Raw genomic sequence first — 10,698 nt, 5'->3', positions numbered from 1 at the left:
TGTTAATCCAATAAGCCCTATACCCCCCCCCCTTCCTTTCTTTTCGAGTTCTTTATGACCTAAAGAGGTCAAATTCGCCTTTTTTGCGACCAAAGTCAATTACATAAATATTTTTCGTCAACTTATATGATATATCCATTTAAACTTATCAGTGAGAGTGGGTTAAGAAGATATTTCTTTGTGTTGAACCAATTTTAATCTTGTTTTTTTTCTAATTCCTATTGTGTTCTTTAAGATTCTGGTATATTTCCTTTGGCTGGCAGAAATAGGGTAATGTCAGATTTAGCTTGTTAATCCATGACCTAGATACAAGTACTAGTATGTAATATGAAGAGACATATATACTTAAAAATGAAGTAAGGTCAAATTCATATAAAACATTCATCAGTTTGTACTAAGCACGCGTTAATGATTATATAATTATTTAAGTACACAAAGAGCAACAGTATTACCTGTACATACCTCGTTAATGGACATTTAAAAGAATTAAAGTTATTAATGTTTCCGCACATTGGTAATGTATTATGAGAGACTTAAATATAGCCTGCAATACTTAATTCACCACACAAATTTTTTTAACGCTATGCATTAGACAGGATTTTATTAACGCTAGCTTAAACTTAGATTAATAAAAAAAAAAGTCGTATCCGAGAATATTTAATTTTAATTTTCCCATATTTTGTGTTTTCGCCGTTTTTAAGATCAATTACTTGCCCAGCATGTCAAAGACCCGCAGTTGGAATTCCATTCAGCTACAACAGAATTTAACTTTTCGAAAATCAAAGTCAGGCCTCTGAAAATGAAAAGTAATACCGGTATATCCTTTAAGGTGCAGGATATATTTTATGTCATTATTCTCTAGAAAAACAATTTCAAAATCTTCATTTTGTTTGTAATTTCTCCACACCGAATATATAAATTTATTTGAAATAAGACATCTACATTTATTTCCGCTCCTTAACGAAACCTATAACCTGTTTTGATTTCATTTTTACTGGTGTATGTTTTGCCTTAATGCAGATTTATTTTATGATGCTCCGAAAACCTGTAGATCTAACCCCCTTCAAAGACCTAAACTTCTTTCAGCATCCTAAACCTTGGTCTCGGATTTAGCACCACAAGTCTGCCATGGTCATTTAAAATCGCAAAATGCTTCATTCGACCAAGTTTCTTAAAGATTGGACGTGTAAATAAGATCATCACGTGACAACTACTCTAAAGACTTTGGCCTTTAAAAAAAAATTAAATCGAAAATTAAAAGTTAAGAATAAAAACCGACAGTATCTTCCTCTAGCATCCGAAACCTTAATGCATGTCTCAGATTTATATATGATAGCATTCAATGCAATCCTTTCGTCAACATTTATAACACAAGATAAATCATCCATCTCTGATTAGCAATTATAGATTTATTATAAAAATATCTATTTTAAAGTTTTAAACAAACTAAAAAACAATCGTAAAAATATTTTAACGTTTCACCCATATTTTTTATGGGGTTAACTTTTTAAACTATATCTGTGCTAAACATCTTTCCTAAACATTTTGATATTTAAAAAAAACCTGTTTATCAATACAAACTGCATGCGATATGTGTCAATTATGGAGTTTCTTTGAAGTTTTGGGCCACATAATCTCATTCCAAGTATAAAGTTCTAGAATTGAAAATATTTGATTTTCTTAGACATTTGATTTTGAACATAATCAACATTAATGACTTTAAGACTTCGTTTGAACATATCAAATACTCCGTTACTCTAATTTAGGGATGCAAATTAAAAACCCACAACCGGCCAAAAAAAAAAATTTCTTTTCCCCATTGAAATACTTTAATGTATTGCTTAAAATCACCCACATGGTAATGTGAATACCCTCTGTTAAACGCCAAAAGCCACTTTAATACATAATCAAGCTAGTCTAATTTTGAAGTTTCTTATATATATACCTGTGTTAATCGACCCGTATTTGATTATTTCTGAATCTACCAAAGTGTACTGGTACATTGAAACAGCGGTATAGCGCATCGATTTACGATTCGCTTCTTGAACAAGAGTTAATGGAGCCTCCCCTCATAATTTCCCCACACAGACAATATAATTCATTTAATACCGGTTAGAAGTGAAATACATGTCAAAACATATTCGCTGCTTCTTCTTTTTAAATTTCATCACCTTTCTGAATTCAGTAATGAACCTCATGATCAATACAGGCGGTGGCACATAGTGCGTTAAGAAAGAGAAAATAAGAGGAGAGAAAGAGAGAGAAAAAGATAGAAGGAAAAAGACAGAAGGGAAACGAGAGAGGGTTGTGAAATGAGGGAAGAAAACTGAAGCGTGCCGTGGACTGAATAACCTATAATCTTCGGCCTGGTCAGTTGATCATTGTGACGTATAAATTCCAATGGCGGACGTGCTAGACTTTCCGGTTAAAAGGACCGATTGATTCACATTATGTTTTCCGTAAGTATACGCATGTAGTATGTATATATATTTGATTCACACCTTCATTTTAAAAATTTCATATATATATATATATATATATAAAAATTTCATATATATATATATATAAAAATTTCATATATATATATATATATATATATATATATATATATATATATATATATATATATATATATATATATATATATGTGTGTGTGTGTGTGTGTGTGTGTGTGTGTGTGTGTGTGTGTGTGTTGCAAACATTTAATAACTGGTCTTCAAAACGAAAATCTTTATCCTATTTTAGAAAGCGTTTTTCAAAAGCTATACTACATGAACCAATTGCTCCTTCCCCGTCAAGTTCCTAATCCGTGGGGGGGGGGGGGGTGTAACTTCAATTTGACTCCTCATTTCGTTATTTTCATACCTATTTTTTACATACTTCCAAAAAAGTGGGGGGGGGGGGGGGCCAACTCCATGTTAATTCACTTTTTTATATGTAAATTTTAAAAAATTTGTTGCTGCGTGAAAAAGTGGGGGGATGGGGGGGCAGGCCCCCCTGCCCCCCCCCCCCCCCCCCCCCGATGCTACGTGCCTGATGTCAAAGTACAAAGTAGTATAAGAGAACATGTGTCCTTTTATAACAACTTCAAATCTCTCTCTCTCTCTCTCTCTCTCTCTCTCTCTCTCTCTCTCTCTCTCTCTCTCTCTCTCTCTCTCTCTCTGATTTTGCGCTCTCCTATGCATGGCGTTTTAATCGCTTTCACAGATACGTGTACGTTTGTCCCTTTAAATTAAATTCTTTAACAAGGCCTTTTAATATTTACATCAATATATTGTTATTGCGCACTTAAATTTAAACGAAACGATCTAAACCACCCCCCCCCCCCTCATCTCTCCTCTCTCCCATCAACACGCTAACATTGGTAACACGTGTTTTACTTTCGGTATGAGCGTAAAATACGCGGACTAGAGCGCGAAACTTGAGCGACTTTAGAAACCTGATGCAGTAATGAGCAGGACAAATCTCAATATGTCACCGCATCAATGTTTGTTTTCATATGACTGACCCAGTTTTGATTTCAATCATCTCGACCCTGGCCTTACATTAACCAGTTTTCTGTTTTGCATGCTGTCTGGGGCCTGGTTTATCAGTTTCAAAAGATGATGGCCCCATGGAGAACAGTTAAATATATAAAAGAATGGCCATGATTCTAAACGTTGTTTTTATTTTGGAGCCCTTCTTCAATATTCAAAACAAAACAAAAATCCCAGTCCCAAAATGCACTGGAAAATCTCTACTTAAATATTTTTTGTGTGTGTTTTTAAAATCATTACTTCCCTAAATGACTTCGGCTAAGTATGTGAAGAAATAAATGACATGTCTTCCTTATTTTTATTTTTTCGTTCCAGGAAAATCGTTAAGTTTATTAATTTATTTGCATAATTAAAGATGACATGCGTCTTATTTTTTTTTCCCTGTTACAGTAAAATCAAGCTGCACCCGAAGGCTTGGAATATGATTAGAACCCGAGGGACACCGAAGAATCCTTAGTAGTTAACAGATGTGACCCTATGCACTGAATATCGAGCTGAGAGTCAGTTGATATATAAACGCCAGCGCCTATTTTGAAAGGCGAACAGTAAAAACTACGCCATGACCATATAGTGTATGGATTTTTCAAAAAGCCAGGTAATTAACATGTAATTTTCACACCTTTTTACGTAAATTGTTTGACAGATATTTGACAGGTTTTTTGTGTGTGTCTTTACAAGCAAGATTAATTTGTGGAATATTTCATCTGAATTATTGGCATTTCTTCAATTAATAGAGGAGAAAAAATTGTATATTTCTAGACTCTCCAAATTCTGATTTCAATTTATAGAAAGTGTGAACAAACCGCATAAGTATGGCCGTACAACTTGAATTTGAACTTGTACACAAACTCCTCTTAACTATTTGGGTACAATTTATCATAAAAACTAATTGTATGTCTGTCAGCTGTCAGAACTGCCTCTCTATCAATACTTTCTGAATTTTTGTCGCCAAATTTTGATGCATTCATGAATATCTTCTGACAGTGTGTACTTTAGAAAGTGATGAATATTTAAATTTATTTATTTTTTCCAAAAAAAAAAAAAAAAAAAAAAAAAATATGACAATTAATCAGAAAAATGCATCTATTTTTTAAAGGAAATGTTTCATCTTGGAATTTTTTTTTTTACCTTGGCAGAGTTTTTTCATAATTATTTTTCATATTAATTTTCAAATGTTGCATTATTTTTAGTTTTGAATTCAATAAATAATGTATGTCAGTGGTGACCATCAGATTAAGATCTGCAAATAATTATTCATAGAAACATTTATATAATAAAGAATTATAACGAAATTTTAATTAACCTTATACTTAAATTCTAATCATTGGGGAAGGGGTGAGCAATTTTATTTAGCAGAAGAGGTGTATTTGGGTGAGTTTTTTTTCCACTGAAATCCGAACCACAAAACCATTATTTTAATAGAACCCCCACCCCCTCCCCCCGAAACATTGTCATTTATTATTTACTTAAAAAGACATGTATATATTCTCATGTCTACACGGATTTCATAAACAGTTTGGATATTCTCATGTCTACACGGATTTCATAAACAGTTTGGATTTTAACTGGAAAAAACTCGAAGGGGCATTAATCTTTCCCCTTTTTTCATTTTTTATTTATATTAACCATTTTTTAGGCTCTTTGCAAATTTTATTCCATGGAAACTCTATACCATATAAAGCGGTTTTATAACAACAGTATGATATGTTATCAAGGACTTCTGTCCTTAAATCATTGCATCACGTATAAATTATGTGCGTGATGTGTTGGGGGAAGTGGTGTCAAATACAAGCCAGTGATTTCTTCATTACAACCAAAACGATCACATTGAGAAGAATTTTAAACTTTTTCTCGTTTCTGTATTAGTTTCAATATAAGTCAAATGTATTTCTTCTAAAGCAACTTGGCTAGATATTTTGAGAGAGAACAAAAACTATATTCTTGCTAACTTACTTTTACAACAAATGTCCCAATTTGTTGCTATCAATTTTGTCTTATATGGTTGTAATTTCGATTTACATTAGGATATTGCAGTTGGTATACTTATGTTTAATAGAATAAACGTACCAACAAGCCGGGTTTCGTTGTCTGGTTTTCAGCATGAAGACAGTTGTTTCACTGACGAGATCAAGTCTTCTCTGCCTATTCCTACCCTCCATTTTCTCGGCCTTCCAAAACTCTACATCCACCGAACTCACGCCAATTTGTGATCGGACACGAGAAAAAATCAAAGGTATATGGTGATATTTCGGAGCTACCGACGCGAACATTCAACGCACGGTTTTCAGTTTGTCTGCACAGCCTAGGGTGTTATATAGGCCCGAAGATATATATATATATATATATATATATATATATATATATATATATATATATATATATATATATAAAACTCACATTTGTCCAAATTCACAATGTAGTAATTAGATTAAGCTTTGCAAAATAATTTCATTTTTTTTTCCACCAGAGGAGATGCTTCCCATAATACTTTGCGGTTGTTCCGATGTTGTACTACGGAGCACGGCCAATGGATTCTCGGCACTGGTTCTCCTACAGAGGGGCTTCTGGATAGGTTTGAAATCTCTCCACGCCAGAAACGCCCGATTTACGTTGTTCTCACAGCCCGCCTCTATTTTGAATATTCTAGGAGATATAGAATTAAAGGTGAGAGCGTTACGTAGGAAATGGTAAAAGTGTAAAACATCGGAGATCTCTCTCTCTCTCTCTCTCTCTCTCTCTCTCTCTCTCTCTCTCTCTCTCTGCGGATTATATTTATGTAAATATTTATGGTTTAGTAAAAAAGCCTCATAAACGCGTCCAGTTTATTTTTGTGATTTTGTGATCGACGTGCTTGTAACTCAAAATTTTGTTTTTTTAAATCTTGTTTTTGTTTTAATTAATTAAAGCTTCGAGCTCTAACTAATTATTTTTATGCAATAGCTGCAGGGCATGCCAACCGAAATTTCCTAATAGAACACAGATCTGCAGCTATTCTCGAAAATTTATGATTACGAAAAATTAATTAACATTTTTCTTTAATTTCAATTCTGTAATAAAAAATTTTGATTGAATTTTAGAATTTATTAAAGGGAGCATAAAGAGAAACATATTAGCATTTTAATAAAATGTTATTTCGTTAAAACATATTTTTATAAGACTATATATTAATACCGCAATATGCAAATTTGTTCGGTTTTTCGTTTTTGTTTTATCCCTGGATCAAACCACGAAGTGAATTTTTTTTTGAAATTTCATTATTTGATGAATTTAAATTCAGGAAATTCCCATAGTAAAAATTGATAACTTTTGAGATATATTTTGGTATTAAAAAAATGACATAGAAGTTAACTTAATGTAAGAATTTTTATCAAAATATCTAGTGTAGAAATAATTAGACTAGGCCTCGTTAAACTTCGGTTTCGTAAATCGACGTGAAATTCGTTAAATGATCGAGGCTTACACAATTTCCATTGTATTAACGATATTTTATAGAAAACTCGTTTTTCAATCTAAAGTATATATAAGTTACGAAATTTGAATTTAACTCTTTTATTTTTCAGGAAAATGAGACGGAAATCGTTCGCGACTTTGAAGTTGATCACAAAAATGACAGTAGTGTTCAAATTATCTACGTAAGATATATTACTACTATAATTTTTAACTGTCGAAGTTTAATATTTCTTTTCAATGTTTTCTTTAATTAAAAAATAAGCATGCCAACGTTATATATTTACATTCTACTGTGTTTTTCCATTAAATTCCGTGACGTTTAAATGCCTCTAAATGCAACACCTATTCACTGCGTATGAATTTACGAGTAATTTACATAAGTAGTTCTCAAACAGTGATTTCTATGTTATTTGTTAAAAAATGTATTTCATGAATGTTGTAAAAACACCATGTTTTATAATTATTCAACAAAAAAGTTGACTTTATTGTTTAAAGCACCATTTCAAGAGTTATTTATCATGGATTATATTTTCATGCTCGTCGATCTCATCTCAACAGTCTATGTGAAAACCAGTTTAAACCGGTTTTACAAAACAGCTGTTCCTGCTGTTACTTATTCACTCCCTCCGTGATCTGCACTTTATATCGATTTATTTAAGTAAACAATTGATTTCTTCAGTAAGGGAATGTAAATATAAGCATTAAATGATTCATTTTTGACGTCGTCGTGTCAATAACTGCCGTCAGGTGAGCAGACAAATTATCATAACGCGCTAACGCGCGTTATTCAATTTGTCTGCTCACCTGACGGCAGTTATTGACACGACGACGTCAAAAATGAATCATTCAATGCTATAGTACATGCTATTTAGAATTCCTCAACAAAAGATATTTTATGTCTATTGGACGTTGATATTAAGCAACATAAGTAAAATACCCAATTCAGCCCAAATGACTTTTTCAATTTTATTTGCGCAAGGATTTAATCAATCTAAAGAATTAAATTAAATATAACATTATTATATTATTGTATTATTTTTTATATTTGTGGAGTTTGTATTAAATGTATGCAAATACTGATAGTCTGTAATGAAAATAAATTAAAAAAGTAATAAGTCTTTGAGTTTAATTTTTTTTTATTTGTTTATACACAGGCTTACTTGTTCTGTGATTCGGCCTTGACCTTTTCCAAAGAAAGTCCGTGCGACCAATGCAAACATGTCCAGTTGTATTGTGAGTTGATGCATATCGATTCATGCACGGATCTAGAGGGGGTAAGGGGGTCCGACCGACTTCCCACCACCTTGGAGATTCAAATCATTACATTAACACAGTAAAATTATCGAAAATAGACCACATACCCACCTCGGCAAACAGTTATCATTTAGACCCCCTCCCCTGAATAAAATTCTGGATCCGCGCATGCCATTGATTGTCATTGCAACAAGTTTTTATCTTCTTATTACTAATTCTTTATTGGTTTTAACTGAGAAATTGTTTAAATGGATATTTTTTTACTTGGAAGACTTTGATTTTGGAAAAAAAAATACGATTATCTGAAAAATCTCGGTGTATAACCAAAGTATGTCTGCACCAATGGAATTGTTGTTTTCATGTAATAAATTCAGATTTGATTTGTTAAACTTTAAATTTAATTTTTACATTGTGATTTGAATTTATTTTCTTAGATGTACCAGATCGACAAGTGTTAAATTCCCCCAAGAGGCCTAGGCCTATTAGACTAAAAGTGACATCCAATGGAAATACTGATCACGTGACCTACATCGTCATCATCCTAGTCGTGGTTGTCGTCTGCGCAACTATTTCATATTTTGTATACAAACACCGTAAGTACAATTACATAAGAAGAAAAAATGAAGTTGTATGAATTTATAATTCAGAAAACGTACATGGTTTTTTTTTTTACCGCAATCAGATACGGTTTTCTCATCGTGTCATAATAACGGTTTTTTTTCACTTGTACAATGGTGCTCGATCGTTTGAAGTATTTTTCAAGAGAAAAAAATCCTGCCACCTAACACATTCGCATCATATTAGTTAACGCATCTTGTACCTTAATTTTAATTTCATTTTTTGTGCTACAGGAAAATCAAGAAGTAGGGGTTTACCTAGACAACTGGATTCCATAAACACGGTCCCCTTAGTGTCGACAGCGCTAGCAGAATCACCAACGCCAAAGCTAACCAAAGAAATACTCATTGTCGATATCGTACCAAACGAAGTGTGTTCGAAGCGATTTCGCGCCTTTCTTCGGAACCTACCCAACTTTAGCGTCGTTTGCTACATAGACCACCTAGAAAGTGTTAACCAGAATATGTACGACTGGGCGCACAAGAAACTGAAAACGTGTGATGTCATCATCATTGTGCTGACTAGTGAATTGACGGATTTGTTTGATTCAGACACAAATAATATACTCCAGTCGTCGCCATTTTCCGACATCGTCAAATATTTTCTGTCTCAAATGAACAGCAGTGCGTACACGAACGATTCTGCTAAATACTGCAGTGTTCAGTTTGACCTTGTTGAACTTCCTTCCAGTTTCGCTGAACAATTGCCTAATCTCTCATTTAAGAATGTGTACACTTTACGTGATTTTGCAAACTACCCGGATGTCAACGCTTCTCATTCCCAGTTGAAGAAATTCCTAATGACGATAGGGGCAGACAACTGTGAAATCGCAAATGTTCTACGCAACACTGAAAACTTTTCAGAGAATTCAAGCTGTACTTGGAAAAACACGGAGGTCACCCGAGTGATACATGGGTGTTAAGTGTCTAAACTATATAAAGCTTACGATATGGTTACGTTCGACAAAGAGAATAATCAAAACTATTTGATTGGAAGTTCCAGATGGACCAAGTGGTCGTTTTTATTTTATAAAAAAAAAATTAAAATAAACCTTAGAAAAAGTATTAAATGATCTACTTACGTACTTACTTACTTTTCATCTCCGTGTTCCGGAGAAGACATAAAGCGCGCAACAAAAGACGTCACTTACGACAGTCACCGGCAAAAACCTGCGTCTTTCTCCAACCGTACCAGTGCATCTCTCTCTCTCTCTCTCTCTCTCTCTCTTATGTGCCCCCAAGTCCTCTTTGGCCTTCCTCACCTTCTCTCTACCTCTGGGGTAAGTGATCTGCACCGGCAAAAACCTGCGTCTTTCTCCAACCGTACCATTGCATCTCTCTCTCTCTCTCTCTCTCTCTCTCTCTCTCTCTCTCTCTCTCTCTCTCTCTCTCTCTCTTATGTGCCTCCAAGTGCTCTTTGGCCTTCCTCACCTTCTCTCTACCCCTGGGGTAAGTGATCTGCACCGGCAAAAACCTGCGTCTTTCTCCAACCGTACCAGTGCATCTCTCTCTCTCTCTCTCTCTCTCTCTCTCTCTCTCTCTCTCTCTCTTCTCTCTCTCTCTCTCTCTCTCTCTCTCTTATGTGCCTCCAAGTGCTCTTTGGCCTTCCCCACCTTCTCTCTACCCCTGGGGTAAGTGATCTGCAATTGAAATTAATGCCCGTCTGGACATTTTTTTTTTCTAATTTGGGAAAACAAAACAAATGCATTTAATGGTCAAATACTAAGTCTTTACAATTTGAAAATTAAAGCATTGATCATGTTTCGAATTTGATGTACACCTGAAGTTTGACGTGCATTTTATAGAGACAAGTTTGTAACTCATTCTCAATTTTTTTTTTT

This window comes from Magallana gigas, chromosome 4 (genome assembly GCF_963853765.1).
Source record: "Magallana gigas chromosome 4, xbMagGiga1.1, whole genome shotgun sequence".
Taxonomy (NCBI): Eukaryota; Metazoa; Mollusca; class Bivalvia; order Ostreida; family Ostreidae; genus Magallana; species Magallana gigas.
Note: the sequence above shows the minus strand (reverse complement) of the source record.